The following is a 23,608-nucleotide window of genomic DNA, read 5'->3' as shown; positions in this document are numbered from 1 at the left end:
TCATTCCATGCCACAAAACTCATGATGTTGTCCATATTGCAGACTTGTTTTTTAGAGAGGTGGTAAAACTACATGGTCTCCCAAGGAGTATAGTTTCTGACAGAGATACTAAATTTTTTGGGTATTTATGGAGAACATTGTGGAAGAAGTTGAGAACAAACTTGAAATTCAGTTCCACACATCACCCGTAGATAGACGGCCAAACAGAAGTGGTAAATAGAAGTCTGGGCAATTTACTGAAATGTTTAGTTGGGGATAAGCCCAAGGGGTGGGATTTGATTCTACCACAAGCAGAGTTTTCTTACAATAACTCTAGAAATAGGAGTACTGGAAAATCACCATTCCAAATTGTATATGGAAGCAGCCCAAGGACTGCACCAAAATTGAGGAAGATAGAGCAAGGGGAGAGGACAAGTGCTGAAGCTGAAGAATTTGCTGAACATATCAAGCATCTACATGAGGAGGTTCAAGTACACATTACCAAGATGAATCAAGAGTATAAAGCTAGGGCTGATCAAAGGAGAAGACATAATGAGTTCCAAGTAGGGGATCTAGTCATGGTACACTTAAGAAAAGAAAGATTTCCAACTGGTACTTACAACAAGCTGAAAATGAAAAAATTTGGCCCCTACAAAATTTTGAAGAAACATGACTCAGGAAATGCATATGAGGTGGAGTTGCCAAATGGTATTCACATTTCTCTTATTTTCAACATTGCAAACTTAACAAAGTATCATGATGATGGTGAAGATGAGGAGCCGATGTTAGAGCCATGTCCAATTCCTACTTCTAAGGAGGAGATAGAAGACATTCTAGATCATTGTGTGGGAAAACGTACCATAAATAGGCAGTATGAAGAGTATTTGGTCAAGTGGAAAGGGCGGCTGATAGAGGACTCAACTTGGATATCAGCAGCTGAGGTTTCCCATTTGGGATTTCCTCTACCATTAATAAAGTGACAAGATCACTTTTCAATCTACCCTAGGTGTCTGATGCAGGAGCATCTAGAGGTAAAAGGGCAACCCTGTGTCACCCAAAAAAAAGTACCTAGACTTAGTTTCTATTTCATGTGTTTTCACTTCTGGATACCCATCTGGGTCAAATAAAGGTCCCAACTCTCACAGTTCCACTATCAGTGTTCTAGGATAGAGTATCTGAACACCGTGGGATACGTGTAAATGTCAAAAAAATAGGAGTATGTAATTGAGCCATCATTTTGGTGAACTAGAAGGTGTAAATTGGTTAGATGATTGTAATTGTAATTTAGAGCATTCCAGGAAAAGAACCAGGTCAAAAGGCCCCGTGGTTTGAAAGTTATTGCAATTTTTTAGTTTCTCGAGACCTCCTAAGAATGCTTCAAAGTTAGGTTAGGGGTATTAAATGACCTCAAATAGAGCCAAAAATGGGGGATGAGAAAATTTGGTCCATAGGGCTATAGATCACTTCACGAGCTTTCTAGAAATGTAAACAGTTTGTCAATCGGAGCTACGGTTCAAAAGTTATGCCTCCTAGAAGTTTAGTTACCATTTCTGGATTCTCCTAATTTTGTGCCAACTTCTATTGTGACTTTTAGAACCTTATATTTGGTTGGTGGATGCCTACTAGCACTTTCTAGAATGTATTCCTAATCCTTAACTCTCTAAGGTCTATTTAAGGACATTTCTAGCATTTTATAAGGCAGTTCAGAGTGGAGTTTGAGAGAAGGTATTGGGAGAAGAATTTATCTCCATATTTATGTTATTGTAAGCCCATAGGGCATGTTTTGGAGTTTGTTTCTCTGCACTCAATGTACTTGCATATTTTCACAATTAATAAAATTTTCCCTTTCCTATTGTGTCCATTCTGTACTTGGGTTGTGTCCCCATCAATCTCCCTCAAAAACCTAACTATCTCTAAACTTAGAGAGTGGGTGAACACCCCACTAGTTTTTCCAAGACTCTCTAAAAGGCATGCTCACTAACTATTTTAGTAAAGACACTAAGACACTCCCTCTTACAAACTTGTCTCCTCTAAATTTTCTATATTTGACTTAGTGGGAACATGGAAGAGAACACATGTGACAACTCAAATTTCGAATTGGTGGGAGAATGCATGGGTAAAGGGCCCCCCTAGGTTGTCTAGTCACTATCATGGTTAAAATTAGGTCCCTAACACATTATACCATCACATGGGTAGCTTGTTTTCACATAAAAGCCACTCTAGGACCACCTAATGACCCATAAAAACCCTAGCCAAGTCCAAATTCGAATTTCCTTTGATTGTGACCCATCTTACCCCTTGTCAAGTGGGTTTACTTACTCATTAACAAGGTAATTTAGTTTAGGGTAAAATGCAACCAAGACCAAAACCCTAATTGACATGTCATTACACACAAAATCCACAAGTGTCAAGTGACACATAAGAGCACATTCCATATCACCATGAAATGTCCCTAATGCATCTTTATGATTAAACATTTCCAAATTCAAGAAAATTTACATTTACAAAACAAAATACATTACAATGAGACTTTTGAATCTTCCAAAGATTTGCCTTGGTTAAATTGTATTCACATAGGTTTGGATCTTGTTTCCCCCAAAAATTTCCATGGTTCCACTTCCTGCACATTAGACTCGAGCATCAGTAGTCCAAGGAGGCCATATAAATATATATCATTTCAATTGTTATGTAATCTTATTAACATACTTCAATTAAATTTCCTTTCCTAGACATTTCAAATGAGTCATTCAAAATGTTAAACTATCAAGATCTGCATATCATAAACCATCTGAATCAAATCAACATTTATTTGCATATCACATTTAATCATAATCTTCATTATCAAATTAACATTTTTCTACATATCACATTAAATCATAATCATCATTATCAAATTAACATTTATCTGCATATCTCATTAAATCATAAACCATCATGACCAAATTAACATTTATTTGCATATCTCATTAAATCATATTCATCATATCACAATCTAATTCTATCATGTCATGAAGTTTCATCCATATGTGTTTGATCATTCCATTCACAATATCAAGTTCATATATCATGGATGTAGAACACTACTATAAATATCCAAATAAATAGATAAAATAAGCCATTGTCCTATCGAGTCTTGAAAAATGTCAAAATATCCAAATCCAAAATTTTATAAAGCAAGTAAAATACCCCAACTTAAACATTATATTACAAGCTTTGTTGCAATTCAACTTCTATTAAAGCAAATTGAAAAACGTTAGTACATGAATGAAATCATTAATTATATCATTTAGGTCTTAATGTGTAGACATAAGTGTGGATCATCAAAATGTAGATTTAAGACAACATAACCCTACAGTCTTGAAAGTATATCAAAACATTAAATTAGAAGTGTCATAATGAAAATATGTCATATATACTATGATGGATTGGGTGAGGCCTCACAAAGTGGTATTACATAAACCATGTGCTACCTAACCCATTGACCCCACATTTTATATTGAAAATTTAATTTCTTTTTCCCAGTATTAAATAATTACATCAAATATTATCACAATGTTACAATAAAACTCATCAAGTATATCCCATGGGAATCTTTCCATGTTGCACATCCATCTAGGTGCAACATTACATAATAAAATAAAATAATACAATATAACAATATTATGCAATGTATGCAACACCCATTATCTCAACAATCTCCCACTTGTTGTATACATTGCATGGGGTCAATCTATAACCACATAAATGAACAAGGGAACAATCTCTCCTAGCACATCCATCATCATGGTCCATCCTAGCACCCACAACAAGATCAAAGTATTTAGCATCTCAAACACGAATGAAGCCACCTCCTATTATGCCACTGCCACTGGACATACATAGAAGCCATCCAATGAGAAAGCCACCCAACTTGTCACATTAGAAGATCATAAAATTCTATACCAACTAAAATGCCAAGCACAAAAACCTGATCCAAAGGTTTTCACATGTATCCATAGTTGTCAAAATATCCATAGCTGAAATAGCACCCACAACAAGTGCCAAACCCATTCAACTATCCATACCTCCAAAAGGTATACCAAGTAAATCTCACATCATCAACATATCTAATATGTAACCTGAAATTAGAAGCCTCAAGAGAAATACTTGCCACATATATACCAAGAAGCTCCCAAAGAAAAAGATAATGTCAAATCTATAACCAATCCACTCACAACATCTCAAAGAAGTGAATCCATCCAGTCTCAAGGACATCCACAACACATACATCAATAGACTTGGTGTAGGAGCATCCAATCAAACCAAGTAGTCATAAGGTCTTCTCCTATCAAACTAAGTAGTTCTAAGGTCTTTTAGGACTTTTCAAACTTGATTCTAGCATTTTTGGTTATTTCTTGCATTATGACCCTATTGTGTGAACCCTTGAACAACTTTGGCATTTCTAAAAGTTGGTTGATTCATGAGGCCACATGGGTCTATTAGTCTCCTAGGGTCTTGTTAGAAGTCATAGGAGGTGTTAGAATCTTTTAGAAGTCTTAATAAAGTCTTAAAGACAAATAAGTTGCATAACATAGCAATAATGCAACATTTATGCTTTAATTTGGATTTTTGTTTGTAATGGTTCCATCTAATGGTCACAACCTTTGAAAATTGGTTAGACCAGTTGGAGGGAGGTCTTCATAAGCCCTTATAGGTGGGTGGAAGACATACAATGTACTTTGGCTTTGAAATCAATAAAGAAACAATAATTTTCACTGTAAAAAGACTGTTATTTTGTGCTTTGTATGAACTATACGAATCAAGGTGGCTAGAGAGTTAGTTTTTATTGAAGATTGTTGAATCACCTTTCCAATGAGCCTACTCTGAGCTTTTGAAATGCTGGTAGATTGGAGATATAAGGTTTTTTTGTGTAACTTGCTCTCAAACCCTAACCACCTAGGGTTTTGAAGAAAAATGTTGATTTCTCCCATTTCCACCATTGGGAAATTTTGATTTTTAGTGGAACGGGAGGTTGTCAAATGTACATTTAAGATTTTGGTGGTTTCTAGGTAGGAGTAGATGGTGGTTGTATGGAATTTGCACAAATGAGTTGGCATCCTCATGTGACAACTCTACTGCATTATGAAATTCATTGATTTGCATGCCTTAGGGTTTGTGCTAGCAAGTGAAAATTTGGAATCTGCCTTCCCTTGTCTTAACTTAACCATTTGATGCATTGGTTTGGTCCATTTCACTAGATTTTTGGTACTTCCTTTGTTAAGGTGACCTAATTGGGGCAATTAGGCCTATATAATAGTCCTATTTTGGAAGGCTTATAAATGGCTTCAGCACTTGTCCTTTTTGGGATATAACAAACTCAATAAAGGGTATTTGGAATGTTGATTGGTTCCTAAGGTCCTTTGGATGATTTTTGTACTTGTTGCATAGTTTTTCTTTGGAAGGGCTAGTAGCCTAAATGCTGCATTATTAGGACAAGGTCATGAAATTGGTGTTTGGGTTACCGTTTGGACATGATTCCTTGGTTTTGGTGTTATGTTAAACCCCTTGACATGTTGGTAAACCTTATTTGTGAAAATCCACTATTCATGGGTGTTAAGTCAATTTTTCCAAGTATAAAGTTGTATAGATTAGTGATGATCAATTAGTGTTATTATTGTATCAAGGTGTAGAAGTTGGGTGACTAGTCTGTCCTATTAGATTAACATCAGCATTGTGCTTGCTGAACCCTAACCTCTACACTAATTGATATCAAAGCCTTGAGATCTAAAGGTTTGAAGTTTTTTCCATCATATCTGAAGAAGGAGATGGATTGTCATCAAGGATGAAAAATAATGAGATTGTGAAGTATTTGAGGGAGCAAAAAAACAAAGGAGACTGAGAAAAGAAGTAGGGACAATCTCAAGAATACTGAGATAATGCAGATGAGGGATGAGATAATTAGGCTTAAGGAAAAGCTTGGAAGGAGCAATGGGAACTTTGGTGATCTTGAACAAGGGAGTGATGATGAACCCCTTTTGGAGGAAGAAGAAGAAGAATGCCCTCTAGATCAGAGGCTTCTTGTATAGACTCTAAAGTCCACAGAAAGGAGATCCTTGGACGCTATGTTTGATTTACCCACTTATGATGGGAAGATGGATCCTGATGCTATAGTGGATTAGGTGAATGACCTAACAAGTTTCTTTGATTGTGAAACTATTCCTGAAAATTAGAAAGTGAAGATAGCCAAGTCAAGGCTAAGAGAGTCTGCATTGGTATGGTGGAACTTTATCCAAGATGATAGGGTAAAGAATGACAAAAATTAGGTCTCCACATGGAAGAAAATGGTGGCCTTGCTCCGAGAGTCCTATGTACCTAAAAATTATGAAGTGCAACTCCATAAGAGGAGGATGGGATTGAGAGAAATAGATATGGATGTCTCAACATATACTGAAGAATTCCACAATCTTGTGATGAAGTTTGGTATTGTAGAACTAGAGAACTTGAAGCTTGCAAGGTATTTGCAAGGGCTGAAATTGTCAATTCAAGATGAATTGAGCCTAACCACCATAACCACTATCCAACAATGTTTCTTGTTGGCTTGCAAGGTATAAGAAAAGTTCAAGAGGAGGAGTGAACAAGGTGGAAGAGGTAGAGGAAGGAATGACAGATCAAGAACAAACTCTTGGAATAAAGGGAAATTAGACAAATCAGATAAGTCCTTTGATCAAGAGACTAAAGAAAAAGGAGAATCAAGTTCAAGGGGACATGAAAGAGGTATAAGATCCTTTGGTAGGGTTAGAGGAAGGTTTGATAGGCCTCCAAAGTGTTTCAATTGCAATCAAATAGGCCATTACTCCAACAAATTCCTAGAGAAAGCAAACAAGAATGAAGGTGAGAGGAGAGCTCGATTGGTCTATGAGGAAAGAGACCTTGAAGTAGAAGAAGGCATAGCATTGATGATGAGAAAATAATTTTTGCAAGTGCCACATAATCAAGAGCCTCCACAAAGAAAGAATTTGTTTAGAACAAGGGTCAAATGCTAAGGAAAGGTATGTAATCTGTTCATAGATTTTGGTTCCACTAAAAATTTAGTTTCTAAAGAAATGGTGTACAAGTTAGAATTGGTTAAAACTCATCCTTTCACTTATCATGTTTTTTGGATCACCAAAGGTCAACTAAACCTTATGACTAAACAAACCATGGTGGAATTCTCCTTGGGTGACTTTAAGGATACTATCCTATGTGATGTAGTGGAGATGGATGCTTTCCATCTGCTACTTGGCAGACCTTGGCAATATGACATGGATGCCACTTATAGTTGTATGAAGAATACCTATACTATAATTAGGGATGGAAAAACTTATAATTTGAAACCCTTGCCTAATCAAAAGCATGAAAATGAGCCTTTAGTTGTTGTTGTAAATGAAAAAGAGATGTTCAAAACCATTAAGGAATCAGACTAGGGGTATGTGTTGATCCATAAACCAAGGGAGGAAACAAAGTTTGATAAAGTTAATCCAATCCCCAAAGAGGTGCAAAAATTTCTTGAAGAGTACCATGAGATAGTAGAAACTGATCTACCTTCTTCCTTGCCACAAATTAGAGATGTAAGTCATCAAATAGACTTTATACCCAGTGCTTCCTTGCCCAATAAGGCCCCTTACAAGATAACACCTACACAAAATGCTAAGATTGCTAAACAAGTTAGTGAGCTGCAAGGAAAAGGTCTGATACAAAAAAGTTTGAGTCCTTTTGCAGTGCCTACTATTTTGGCTCCAAAGAAGGATGGAAAATGGAGATTGTGTACTAATAGCAAGGATGCCAATAAGATCACCATTAAATATAGGTTTCCAATCCCAAGAATACAGGATCTACTTGATCAACTAGGGGGTGCTTCCTACTTCTCAAAAAATGATTTTAAACTAGGTTATCATTAGATAAGAATAAAGATAAGGGATGAATGGAAAACAACATTTAAAACAACAACGGGTTTGTATGAATGGCTTGTTATGCCATTTGGATTAAGCAATGCACCTTCGACCTTTATGAGGTTAATGAATGAAATTTTTCAAGATTACAATGGAAAGTTCTTGGTTATCTACCTTGATGATGTACTAATATTTAGTTGTAACTTGGAAGAGCACCTTAAACATTTGAGTATGGTATTCAAAAGATTACAATAACATAAATTGATCATCAACCTTGAAAAGTGCACCTTCTTTCAAAGGGAACTTACCTTCTTGGGATTTGTGATCTCTCAAGGCACTTTGAAGATGGATCCTTCAAAGATTGAAGCAATAGTTAACTAGCCTCCTCCTAAAACACAAAGTGATGTTAAAAGATTATATGGGTTAGCCACATTTTATAGTAAGTTTGTGAAGAATTCTAGCCATGTATGTGCTCAAATTTTAGATACCATTAAAGGAGGGAGAAAGGATATGTTTGTGTGGACAAAACAAGCCAATGATGCCTTTGAATACCTCAAATCAAAGATTGCACAATATCCTCTACTAACCCTCCCTGATTTCACCAAGGTTTTCATAGTGGAAATAGATGTTAGCAACCTAGTCATTGGGGCAGTCCTAAGTCAAGATGGCAAACCAGTAGCATTTTTTTTCAGAAAAACTAAATGAGGCCAAGAAGAAGTATTCCACCTATGACTTAGAACTTTATGCAATGGTTCAAGATCTTAGAAAATGGAGACATTATCTCCTACCTAAGGAATTTGTATTTTTCATAGATAACCATGCATTAAGCTACCTAAACTCACAAGATAAGTTGAATGTTAGGCACATTACATGGATGGAACAATTGAAAGCATATTCCTTCAACATTAAGCATAAAAAGGGTCAAGACAACAAGGTGGCTGATGCATTGAGTAGGAGGATCACTTTGGTGTAGAAAATTAAACTCCAAAGCATTGGGATAAGTGCTCTTAAGGACCTTTACAAAGATGATACTGATTTTGGCCATATTTATCAAGTTTCTACTACATTATTAGGCAGGTATAATTGTGATTCCTCTAAATTTCTCATCCAAGATGGCTTACTTTTCAAGGGACATTAGTTATGTATCTCTAGGTGTTCAATGAGGGATAATATTATTAAAGAAAAGCATTGTGGGGGAATGAGTGGCCATTTTGGTCTAGATAAAACATTAGAGGTAGTTAGGAGGTATTATCATTGGCCAAAATTGCAAAATGATGTAAGAAAATTTGTGGGAACTTGTGTCATATGCTAACAAGCCAAGGGAACATCTACTAACCAAGGTCCTTACCAACCTCTTCCTATACCTTCTAGGCCATGGCAAGCTATCTCAATGGACTTTGCTATGGGACTCCCAAGGACAAAACAAGGGTATGATAAAAATTTTGTGGTTATGGATCATTTTAGAAAAATGGCACACTTTATACCTTTCAAGAGTACTCATGATGCATCACACATTGCACAATTATTCTTCAAGGAAATTGTTACAATTCATGGGTTGCCCAAGTCTATTGTGTTAGATAGGGATGCCAAGTTCCAATGTCATTTTTGGAGAACCTTGCATAAGAAGTTGGGAATAAATTTGGAATATAGTTATACTTATCATCCTCAAATGGATGGGCAGATAGAGGTCATAAATAGATCTCTTGGCAATCTCCTTAGGTGTTTAATAATACAATACACTCAAAGTTGGGATCTTTTGTTGCCACAAGCTAAATTTTCCTATAATGACTCCTTGAATAGATCCACAAGTAAAAAACCCTTCCAATCAATCTATGGCATGCATCCCAAGGGCCCTATGGAGTTGAGGGAACTTCCAAATGATTTTAAAATTAGTCCTAAAGGATAAGAGTTGGTAGAAATGATAAAATAAGTGCAAGAACAGGTAAAAGATAGTTTGGAGAAATCAGCACAAAAGTATAAGGAAATGATATAAGAAGAGAAGAGAGGTGCATTTTAAGGTAGGTGATAAAGTATGGGCTTACCTAAGAAAGGAGAGGCTTCCCAAGGATCAACACACCGAGCTTCAAATGAAGAAAATAGGACCCTACACAATACTACACAAGTTTGGTGAAAATGCTTATGAAATCACTCTTCCACCATCCCTTTCAATTTCTCCTATTTTAAACATTGTTGATCTAACCCCTTTTAAGGAAATATTGATGTGATAGGTACTAATGATGAGGAAGAGATGTTGATTGGTTGTAGGAACTCCCACCAAGCCAACCACTTCAATTGGAGAAGATCCTTGACACCAAAATTTACAAGAAGACCAGGCATAAGACTTATTTGCAATACCTTGTCAAATGGAGAGGTCTTCTTGACATTGATGCCACCTAGATGACATAACAAGACATCATTAAACATGGGTACACTTTGGATCAACTAGCCTTAAGTGGGAACTTGAGTTTCAAATAGTCTGGGTAGCATGGTGCAGGAGCACTCCATCAAACAAGGTAGCCCTAAGGTCTTCTCCTATAAAACAAAATAGTTCTAAGGTCTTTTAGGCCTTTTCAAACTTGATTTTAGCATTTTTGGTTATTTCTTGCATTATGACCCTATTGTGTGAACCCTTGAACAAGTTTGGTATTTCTATAAACTAGTTGATTCATGAGGTCACAGGGGTCTACTAGTCTCCTAGGTCTTGTTAGAAGTCATGGATGGTGTTAGAATCTCTTAGAAGTCTTAATAAAGTCTTAAAGACAAAATAAGTTGCATAACATAGAAATAATGCAACATTTATGCTTTAATTTGGATTTTTGTTTGTAATGGTTCCCTCCAATAGTCACAACCTTTGAAAATTAGTTGTAACAATTGGAGGAAGGTCTTCATAATCCCTTACAGGTAGTGGAAGACATACATTGTACTTTTTCTTTGAAATCAATAAAGAAACCATCATTTTTCCTACAAAAATACTATTATTCTATAGTTTTTATTGAATATTGTTGAATCACCTTTCCAATGAGCCTGCTCTAAGCTCTTGAAATGCTGGGAGATTGGAGATATAAGGTTTTTTTGTGTAACTTGCTCTCAAACCCTAACCACCTAGGGTTTTGAAGAAAAATGTTGATTTCTCCCATTTCCACTATTAGAAAATTCTAATTTTTAGTGGAATGGGAGGTTGTCAAATGTACATTAAGATTTTGGTGGTTTCTAGGTAGGAGCAGATGGTGGTTGTACAAAATTTGCACAAATGAGTTGGCATCCTCATGTGACAACTCTATTACATTATGAAACTTGTTGATTTGCATGCCTCTAGGTTTGTGCCAGTAAGTGAAACCTTGGAATCTACCTTCCCTTGTCCTAACCTAACCATCTAATGCATTGGTTTTGTCCATTTCACTAGATTTTTGGTACTTCCTTTGTTAAGGTGACCTAATTGGGGCAATTAGGCCTATATAATAGTCCTATTTTAGAAGGCTTATAAATGGCTTTAGCACTTGTCCATTTTGGGATATAAAAAACTCAATAAATGGTATTTGGAATGCTAATTGGTTCCTAAGGTCCTTTTGAAGATTTTTTACTTGTTGCATAATTTGTCTTTGGAAGGGCTAGTAGCCGAAATGCTGCATTATTAGGACAGGGTCATGAAATTGGTGTTTGGGTTACTATTTGGCCATGATTCCTTGGTTTTGGTGTTATGTTAAACCCCTTGACATGCTAGTAAACCTTATTTGTGAAAATCCAAGGTCCAAATGCCCTAATAATACTTTTTCTCAAATTATAGTGAGCCCATAAACTTTTCATCGATCCAAGCTTAAAATAATCATCCTTAGCAAATTACAGTAAATCAACATGCAAAGATAAAACATGCAAGATCAACACATGACACAATGATTTATGTGAAAACCCAATTTGGGAAAAACCACCAGTAACATTCTACTTGATTCTCACTCTTCTAAAGTGATGCCCTATTAAAAGCCTTCCCTGTTAAAGGCTTACAACACACTATTAAATGTAACCTTGTTAGAGGATTTCACCAAACTGTTAGGAATGGGCCCGGTCAAAGGACTTTAGAACATTCACTTGGAATGTCACCCTGTTAAAGGATTTACCTCATGGCTATTAAACCAACCTAAGTCCATAGGATTTAAACTAACTGTTACAATTGTTAGAGAGTAACGACAATGGCTTTTTGATCTGATACAACTTACAACATACTTTGCAGATTTCATATCTAACTTCAGTTCTATCCTTTTGCTTGGCTTTAATCACTTCAGCTCTGATAGCTTGTCTTCCTCTCAACCTTTTTCTTCTTGAGTCTTCTTACTCATCATGCCAATGCAATCATATCTGGGGTCTTCTTATCGAAATAGAGTAGCTATTCTTTCTTTTTCCTTAGCACCTTCTCCAACACTTTATGCTTTCATGCTTGACCACCTCTCTCTCTTTGCTTCATGACTTTATGACTCCTTAAATAGAAATTTGGTTTACCTTTTCCGCTCAATTCTCCCTCTCCAATTTTAGGGTTTCAAATGGATTAGGTAGGATACAATGTATCTACCCCATATCTTGCTCTTATCTAAAAACTTCATCTAGAGTCTAGTTGTATCTTCATAAATGTTCTACATGGTGTTCTGTGCCACCAGCTCATCATTCTTATCTTCCATTTAATTCACAAACTTCTAGAAAACAACCTTGTCAACTTAGATCTGGCGAATCTTTGATTTTCAAAATAATGCAACAATCGGCATTATTGGTTTACTGATGCTTGGCATCTCTATGTTACTTGACACTACTGGTTTTTTGATGCTCGACATCTATTTTTGCTTGGCACTTGTATTTGCTCGACACTTGTATCTGCTCGGCACTTGTATCTGCTCGAAACTTGAAGTTCACTCAGCATCTAAAGTTCACTCGGCATTTGAAGTTCACTCAGTATCTAAAGTTGAACTTGCTCGGCTTCAATTAGGAATCTGTTTGGCACCTACTAGCTTGCTTGGCTCCCTCTCTCTAATGAACTTTAGTTAGGCTTTATAGATGTCTTAGCTAAAACCTTACATCTTTGATATGTTTCAGTGTGCCCATTCTCTGTGTCTTATAGTATGCATTCAATACACTTTTTCATCAATGGCTTAACTGATCCTTCTACTTCATTCCAACATCATAACTTCAACCTTTCTCTAGGTGTTCTAGTTACATCTTATTGATTGCCTCCTCCTTGTCAATCAACTAATTTATAGTATTAGGATCACTTAAGCTATTGTCATTCCTGCAAGTAGAAAGTTTGACATCAATGACAAAACAATGATTGACAACATTCTTTACCAGTTCCATATGATCATTCCAACAATCTTCCTTATGATCTTTTCAATCATTTCCAACATAACCATGTCATCTCTCATATGACATACATGAGCACAAACTAGTGATCACAATATCTAACCAATCTCAAATCCAATGTAAGTGAAACTGAACATCCAGGAAGATAACCAAGACCAAAGATAAACCATGCAAATCATAGCCTGTATCATGTCCTTCTACACACACTTGTAGATGTAAATTGTAAAAGTATGATCTTCTCTTAAATAACAATAAAGAAGCCTCAACAACACCCAAACCATACCATATAACTAATCATGGATGTAAGCCTCTCACAAGAAGATCAAGCTCATAAACCATTACTAATTCAAGGAATATTCCCAATATAAAACCATCTCCCAAACTCAACCAGCATAATAACATATGCAAATGGAGATAACCAATGTTAAAACATCTCTCAAATGAAGCCTCTAGAATTAACTCATGTACCATAGCTCAAGATCGATATCCATGAAAGACAAACATAAACATAATGCACCTAAGAGAAACAATGGGCTATACCTCTCAAATAGAAAAACCACCAATTAGACCAAGAGTGGAGAATGAGAATGCTGATCAAGATATCCAAGTCTCCATCCAAGACTCATCTAATAACAATCTCCTCTCAAGACTATATTAGGTGAGCACCCCTTGCACTTCCTATTGAAACTATCAACTATCCCAACAAACACTTCTCTAATCCAAGAGAAATCAACATCACCACTGTCTCAAGTATCCTAAGCACCTGTAACCAATCGGTCCATGCCAACTCCAAATGCAACATAGCAATATCATGAAGTATCCAACTTATTATCAATGTACTCAATACCAAGAAAATAAACCAAGTTTACTATCAAAGCTCCAACCATGGCTTCAGGAACATAAAAATGAAAACATGATCTAAACCATCTCAATCAAAGAGATAACATGCTCCATATGAACATACTACAACATGTGAAAACTCTAAATGTGTATCAAGAGTGTATCATGAAATAATAATGAAACCATCCTCATACCAAGGATAACATGCCAAATGAAAGCATAAACTACACATTTACCAAGAACTCCATTAGTCCTCAAGATGCAACCATCTCCATATACCATGAAGAAAACCATCTCCACATACCATGAAGAAAACCATCTACACATACCATGAAGAACCATCTCCACATACCATGAAGAGCCATCCAAGAACTCAAAGTGCACATCATGAGCTCCTCAAAAGAAACCAAATAACCATGATCCTCAACCAAGAAGATATACCACCATAACCAAATCAGAATTCAAACCAATGAACATCAAGGATGTACCTATATATCCAATCATGTCATGTCAAAATCCATGACATCATGATCATATCTATGAACCAAGCATCTAACCCTCAATATGTCCAACTTGTCAGCATAAAATAGTCAATGCATTTCCTCCACCATGACTATAACTAGTAACAACATCTCATCCCTTCTACTTGAAGAAAAATTAGCAAATCATGTGACCTAGGTCATAGACAACCAAAATCCAACCCACCAATCAGAATATGCATCAATAATCAAATATCAATGGGCAAAGACAACCCATAACCAAATCATAAATGTAACTTGTAAGTATAGACCACTTACAACACTGCACCACTTGTAGACCAAACAAGTCATTATACATATCCAAACCAAACAACGATAACCATTTTATCATGAGACCCATCTAAAAAATAAATTGAGTATACAATGACATCAAATCTTAAATCTCCAAACATATAATGTCATAAATTCACAATGCTACCATAGTCAATATATACCATAAACTATTCAGATTAATATATTAGTAAATAAACGATGCCAAACCTGTACCAAACCTAAACCAATGTGTAGAGCTCTCCAAGATATTTTTATTGACTACTCGAAGTCCAAAATCCAACTCCGTATGCTCAAGTTATTCCCTAATTTGTGCTCAAAATAAACATCTAACTTTCAGGCTCTTAAAACCTAACAAAATTTCAAAATCATAGAACCAAACCTATACAAAGTTTTAGTGCTTTGAATCATCTTTCCAATGCCTATATGAAGTCTAAAATCTGATAGCTTGACAGAAAGTTATGGTTATTTTATTAAGACTATCTTTTTACCATTTTCACTGCAACTTTTTTCAATTGTGATGAAAATTTTGATGGGATTAAATTTGATAACCATCATGGGCTGAAACTAGAAAAATCTTTCATTTTCTCTAAAATGTCCAAACTAAGGCATATCATATATCAAAATTTATGCAAATGACTCGGATCCAATGGTGAGCTCTGTTTCTACCCAGGACGTCATTTTTACAAGCTCCCCCTAAAACCCTCATTTAAATGAAACATCCAAAAAAATTCATTTGTCCAACAATTTCACATCCCAAAAATATAACAACATCCCATGATAACAAAAAACCCAAAACTCTCATATCTACAATAAATAACTCATATAACTTGCCCTTTCTTTTATTCTCTCATGCATTCCCATAGATTCAATCTAGGGATACAATAATAAAACCATAGCTCTAATACCACTTGTAAGAAAACTTGCAACAAATAATATAACCACTTCCACATAACCCATAATAGATTTGAAATAAATATGCACTTGAAATCCACATGCAAGAGAATAGACAACATACCCACAAAAATTATGACACAAGATATATCCTAGGAAACCCTCATTGAGGGAAAAATCTAGCCTCCAAAAGAATCCATCACCATGTATTATTTAGCAAAAACACCATTGCAATAAAACCATGGAATCCTTCAAATCCATAGCCACAATTGGGCAATCTATGTGAACAAGCATGAATCAACACATCCCATGCCATGCTTCCAATCTTCACAATTGCTCCCTTGGCTAACTTGTCAAGCCTTGTCCCACTCAACTTTTTTCCTTTTTGCCTTCTATCTCTACAACTACTCTTGTGGCTACTTATATAGTCGCAAGTCCCACAAAACCATCAAGTGGTATTACATAAAGCATGTTCTAAAACCATGTGCTATCTAACCCATTGACCCCACATTTAATATTGAAAATTTAATTTCTTTTCCCCAATATTAAATAATTACATCAAATATTATCACAATGTTACAATACAACTCATCAAGTATATCCCATGGGAATCTTTCCATGTTACACATCAATCTAGGTGAAACATTATATAATAAAATAAAATAATACAATATAACAATATTATGCAATGTATGCAACACCCATTATCTCAACACACCTGAACTTTCTCCATTGTTGTGATCATCTTCGATGGTCACAATTTTAGTTCATTTCTCTATCTTTGCTTCCTTGGTTGATAGCCCAAAAATTATTTTCCAAATCAATTCATACTTCTATGCTACATCTTCCATTTTATTTTGTAAAATAAAAATCATTTGATGCTTAGGAACAAATCTACTCGTGTATTTTACCAAAAATGTTTCCTATTGATCATGGGACAAATCAGGCATAACTCTAACTAGAGTGTCAATCCTTATCTTTTTCTCTTCTTCTTCTACCTATTACCATCTTCTTTCTAGTCTATCAAATAAGTCCTTAGGTATCTTTCTCTCAATTTCACTAGGAACTAGCTTATGATTATCAATCATATCTACCATAGCCTCCTCAATTTTGGTTATGTTAGTATTATCCAATGTATATTATTTTACAAATCTAAAGGTGGATAATCCTATATATCTTCTTATATCTTCACATACATCTTCAAAAGACTTTGATTTCCCTTTGGGTGGTCCTCTAACCAATCTCTTGGGCTCTGTATTATCTACTACTCTCTATTTTTCAATTTTCTTGGCACTAGGCGTTGCTTTGGTTCTTTGCTTAGTTGGTGGTGGAGGAGAGAGGGATGTCCCTACTAGCTTCTTCTTAGTTCCTTAATCCTTCTTACTTTTTGGAGTGACAACATACTAGGGCTTTACCCTTGTCACCTTCTTCTTCTTCCTCTTCCTCATCACCATTGTCTTTTTCTTCATCCTCTCCAAGACCTTGTGTTATTTATAATGGTTCCTTTCCCTTGACTAGGTTGCCTAGTTTTTCTTCTAGGTCTTCAACCATTATTCTCTTTTTCTTCTCCTTAGAAGCTATCTTGATATTTATAGCTATTCTAGCCTTAGCTTCCTCATATTGTAATGTCTTGCTTGCGAATCCAAGAGAAATAAACCTAACATGTTACAATGTTTATTGAACTTTAAAAAAAAAAGTTTGAACAACATCAAGATAACATTAATGTGGAAGCAATTTGAACATACACATCAAATTCACATTAGCAATTATATATATAGTTTCAATTCCTTGATGGTTCCTATACGTTGAGTAACATTTAAGAAGTTCAAATTAATTAGTTTAAGTTTCAAGTACAATGTCTCTTGAACATAAAGAAATAATAGATACATAATCACATAAGCAAAGCATAAGTATAACTAATACAATGAAAGTACATCCAATAGATAACATCCACTACACATGTCATAGGGTATGTGTGAATAGATAGAATACATTAGAATACATGATAGCATTATTACATCATCTGAAAAGAAGTCTCTGAGATAAGAAATAAGAATGATAAAGGTACATCTTTTGCAATGAACATCCATCAGTTGGCAATATGAGGTAAACCAAAATGGTAAGAAGACACTACCTCTTGACTGCGTGGTCACCTAGTTAGGCTTCCACTCCCACTGTGTAGGAAAGATAATGAATGATCCACATATGGATAATCAAGCATAAAACATTTCTAGGCATGGAATTCCTAATAGCCAAAACTATCTCAAAGGTAACACATGCTACTCAAGAAGATAAAATAATCAAAAAAGAAAGAACACTCAATCCAATACCAACACCACATAACCAAACATCATACATGAACCAAGTATAAATTGAATACCACCACCTTAAATCAAGAACCACATATCAAATTACATCATCCATGAATCACCAATCATTATCAATGAAAGTAAATAACCATAATAAACACATCCAACAATAAGTACACAACCAGAGGTACACAAAATCTTCAGAGGAGACTTAGGCTACACACTAGGGAGTGTCATCACATGGTCAAACTACTTGAGTTACCTTGGACTAATCTCTTAATAGACCCTAGACCCTCAAGTGTTGAGTTACCCTAGATTAGTTACTCTGAACCTCGAAACCTCAATGTGACACATGGGGAACCAGAAAAACCTCTCAAGAAGATGAATCAAACCAGTTATATTATTCATCCCATTCCCATCCTTAGTCTATACAAGCACTCAAGGAACAGGCAAGAAAAATATCTCTAGCTTATATTTTTAGTGTGTTTCCCCCCAAAATATTAATTACTAGATTATCACTTATTACATAACTTACAATATGTTACCTTAGTACTGACCACTTTGTATCTTGGACCCCTACTGCAAGCCACTCCCAAAGACATGTACCTAGACAACCTCTCCTAAGAACATAAAATACAATTGTGTCCCATACAACAACACTCATAATGATCAAACTCGGTTCCTTAATAGGAAATCTAAAAATAAGTTGGTTCTTCCATCCAAGTACATATAAATGCTCCACAAGGTAAACCTCATAAATATATAATTCTCAATTTGAATCACAAGACACATCATGACATCTGGCCACATAGATGGTATAAAAGAAATCTCACAAAGCCTCTAGTGTGCATCCTAGACTGGTCGGCATCTAATCAATCCTAAAACCCCAAGCATAGACAATACAACAAAACAATATAGTTTCATAGTTTAGGTTTGATTTGAAAATACACAATTGGGTTAAAATAAAGTTTTAGTTTTGTGTTCAATATACGTTTTCAAGTGGAAGATTCTTCATTACCCTATAGGTTAACCCATGCATTTGTTTAAAAAAAAAAGATTTACCCTCATATCTTGAAATTAATTTTCTAAAGATTACTAAGGGTATATTATGTATTTGTTTAAACTTGCTCAGACAAATTTATATTGCTTTCCAATAAGTTAATTTGTATTTCTACTAAGTCAGAGTTGAATAATCTTCAACAAATTTTAAAAACATTCTCCCATTTAATTAATGTTTATAATAAATTTAATTTAAGTAAAATAAACAATTAACTATCAATATATCATTTAATTATTTATCTTAAATTTACTTTAGGTAAATTAATAACTTTTAAATAACATTAATTAATTATTATAAATTTAAAACTTTTAATAAACTTCATTTAATGAAAATAATATTAAATAATTTATAATAATTAATAATTAATTTTTTTAATAATATTAATATTAATTAACACAAAATAAATTAAAAAAGAATATTCTTTTTTAGCCTGCCAGCTTACCACTAAATGTGGTCGTCGCAACCTCTATTGCTACCGTAGTAGAGTACACTGTGATAGTAGTCATACCTACTACGTCAGTAGTAGAGTTTGTTGTGACAACAGTGAAGGTAATAAAGCGAGGGTTGTGAAGTTTCCTCCACCCCTCCCATAATATATATATTTTTAAAAAAAATTCATTACCATAAACCAACTTAATGTATTTAATAATATTTATTTTTAAAAATTTATTTATTTATAATTGATGACGATTTTTTTAAAATAAAAATAATTTATGTAATAAGATTTATATATATTTATAAAATTTATAAAATAAACCATTTCTAGAAAAAAAGAAAACATATGTATATATATATATATTTAAATTATTTCTCAACATTAATCTGATAGACGAAGCATTATTAACCATCCGAATTTTCAATCTAGAATTTTCCATTTTCAATCTCAAACCCTTTCAAATTAAATTTTAATTTCTTCAATCTACAAAATGAGAGTTTTTTTATTACTTTTCCAATTCCTATGTACACAGAAGATATTGATAGACATCCAGTAAATTTACAACATTGAATGTTCAAGGGTTTATTACAGAGAATTTCTGATTCTACTATCCACGGGCATGAAGAAGACAAGAAAGGAAATTGCATAATTCAATCAGTGATCATAACACAAGACCCTACCTGAACCGATGCTAAACTCTGACAGCTAGATGAAAATTTCTAGTGCAAGCAAAATCCTTCAAGCCCTCCGAGTTGCTCTCCAAAACCTATGTATAATGACCCAAAAATCCTCTAATATAAACTCTAATTAGCTTTTAGGGTTTCTGTCTCAACCTATTCTAAATTACTATTATTTTATTTATTTAATTCTTTCATTTACAATTAGTTTTCCTTTTAGTTAAAATATTATTTTATTATTCCTTTCATGCACGTCGAATGAATTATTAAATTACTTTATTTAAGTTATTAACTTTTAAGTCTCATGCACACTTAATTAAAATATCTTTATTAAGTTCACATATTTTATCTTTTTAATTTATTTCCTATATTTTAATCTCATGCATGCATCATGCGAACTTAAATTTTTTTTTTTTATAATTTAATATCTTTCTCTTTTTTTTTACATTTTTTTGAAACTTAATTGATAAAATATATATCAACTTAACTAATAATAATATTTAGCATTTATTTAAAAATGAACTCTAAATATATTATTTTTAAATTAAATAAATATTATCACATTCTAAAATTTAAACTTATAACTTTGATCTTTGAATTGAATTCTTTTTATTTAATTAATTTCTCAATTAATTAAATATTATTAAATGTTAAAATGTCATAATAATTTTCCATTTAATTAAATCATTAATTTAATTTTTACTTAGACTTAATTAATAAAAAATTCATCAAAGACTCATAAAACGACATAGGCACAAAAAACTCACGGGTTTTAAAAAGGGTAGACAGTTTGTTATGAGTCCTCCTTGCAGGACAAGTATTTTAGGCTATGGTTGGGATTGGACCTAATTATTAAATTCTCATTCTCACCATTTGAGTATTTGTAATTGAGCATGCTCATTCAAGGAAGTCGATGCCTGGTACCTACATCCTGCATAAGAGATGAACATGTACATGTATATAAATATATCTAAACTAAACAAGAAATGGTGGGAAGTGGTACATCATGTAGATCTTGACTTGCAGGTGACTATGACTCACTCCCTTAACCACATCAAACACATAAGACAAAAAGATAAAATAAACACACGCACCATACACATGCAAGTATGGGGTAAGTATCATAAAAATCACAAGTCAAACATCAAATGCTCAGGTATAATAATGCATCTCTATCAATACAAACATAGTCATCATTAAAGACATCACATTAGCATTGTTATGAAAGAAACCACATTTACTAATTAGGAATCATCAAGACATCATTAACAACACATGAATTGAAATCAACTAAGCAATTATAACTAATATATTTGTAATCCATGTCATCAAATAATATCATAATATTGTAACTCCACTATCTCTAAAACTAATCAATGCATAAAATTGGCCTAAAAGAATTTGACAATTAGAACATAAAAGCAAGCTATGGGTGGGCATTACATCCACCCCCCCTAAAATTAGGCTTACTCCTCGAAGCCCATTACAAAGAGCCATGAATCGAACTCAAAAACTCAAAACTCAATATGTAGGCCCTCTTGGATCATTCCCCACTGTAAACTTAAAGTCTATAGGCCTCTTACTCAAAAATAAGGTGCACGCTCGGGGAAATTGGTTGCTCTATGACCACATTGTCCACAAGAGTAGCAATCTCCACTAAATCCTGCCTAAGCCCTAGATGCATGTGACTGATGAATACTACCAATGCTAGCATCCTGACTATGACCCTGAGGAACTCAATCCAACCTATTGTGCATACTACACTTCCAGTTGCAATAATTCCCTAATTGTGAACCATCACTATTACCATGGAAAAAATTTCTTCCTGGCTTCTCCTGATTACCCTCAGAGAAGTTAGGAGAATTTTTAGAACTTCCAGCTCCTTGAGACTGGTTATCCCTAGATGCTCCTAAAAAAGGTGACCCTCTAACCTGAACACCAGGTAGGCCACCTTGACCCAAAGTCACACTCATCTCAACCAAAGTAGCTTGCAGTATTGCATCCTTAAGGGTTTTAGGTTGGAAAACCCTGACACCCCCAATGATGTTAGCATTAAGTCCTCTAATGAAATTTTGGACCATCATTGGTGAGCTATCACTAACTCTTGCATAAAACATAAGCTCAAAGAAATTACACTCATACTTCACCATAGTCTTGGTACCCTATCTCAAGTCATGAAACTCATTCGCCCTCTGTTGTTGTCACTGCTCTAATAGAAATCACTCGCAAAAGTGTTTGAGGAACAACTCCCATGTGATAGTCTACATATTTATCCCAAGTTTCTTCTCCTCTATATTCCACCAAACCACTATGAAGAGCTCTAAGTGGGTGATGGCATATCTGGCTTTGACGCTAGAGTCAAAGTCTTGCATCAAAAAACATTTGCCTATTGTGATCAACCAATTCTTAGCATCACATCTAGTATCTTCTCCATTGAAAGGTTTGATCTTGACCCATAGTAGGTCTTTCATCTAGATGTATTTGCTATACTACCTTCGGCTCTCTAGGTTCCTCCCTCTAGGACTCATGGACCTTTCTCTATCTCCATGCTTTGAATGATGAGCTCTATCCTACAAGGGTAGGTATGCTAGGATCTCCTTGACCAAGTCTCTAGTAACTGGACCTTCTATCTTATTATGTTGCTTAACACTAGTGTCCCCTCTAGCCTCTTCCTGAATAGAGTTCCCTAAATGGACCAAGGAAGGGATACAATGGCTAGCTCTCCCACGACTTCTACCACGTCCTAAGCTACAACCCCTAGCAACGGATCCAGAACCAGAAGTCACCTCTCCTACAACATCCAAACACAACAAAAACATCTAAGAATCCATCATAACCATAAGGTCGTAACTTACTAACATAAAGCAATTATCCAAGAAGTTTAATAAGTTTTCTAGTTCCATGATCAGAATTTGTATCATTTTAGAGTTTTTTGTTCAATAGTTTGGTTTCAAGTTTGATGTCAATATAAGTTTTTCATTTAAATAAATTACAAGTTTGCTAATTAGTCAAGTGATGGCACACATTATGCCTAGAGTTCCCAATGTTGAAACTTAGGTTCTGATACATATCTTCCAAAAAACCACCCTTAGTGTCTAGTTCTTCATTCAATAGTGCAAAAATGTTTGTTCTCACTAAATCACTATCAATTTCATAATCAAATTTTTTTAACCAAACCTTCCTCGACTTTTTTGCCTACACAAATGTGTTATCTATATCTACAAAAAAAATATGTCATTATAATACCTTGTAACCAATTCTTCAAGTTTCCTCATTCTCATCTTCATTCTTTTCTTGAATTCCTCAAAGTAAGCATCCATGAAATTCTCAAAATTTACTCCTAATTGAGTAATGCAT

Source organism: Cupressus sempervirens, chromosome 4, assembly GCF_028749045.1.
Source record: "Cupressus sempervirens isolate cs-2001-9-10 chromosome 4, ASM2874904v1, whole genome shotgun sequence".
Classification (NCBI taxonomy): Eukaryota; Viridiplantae; Streptophyta; class Pinopsida; order Cupressales; family Cupressaceae; genus Cupressus; species Cupressus sempervirens.
The sequence above is the reverse complement of the archived record's forward strand: the minus strand, read 5'-3'. Positions refer to the sequence as shown.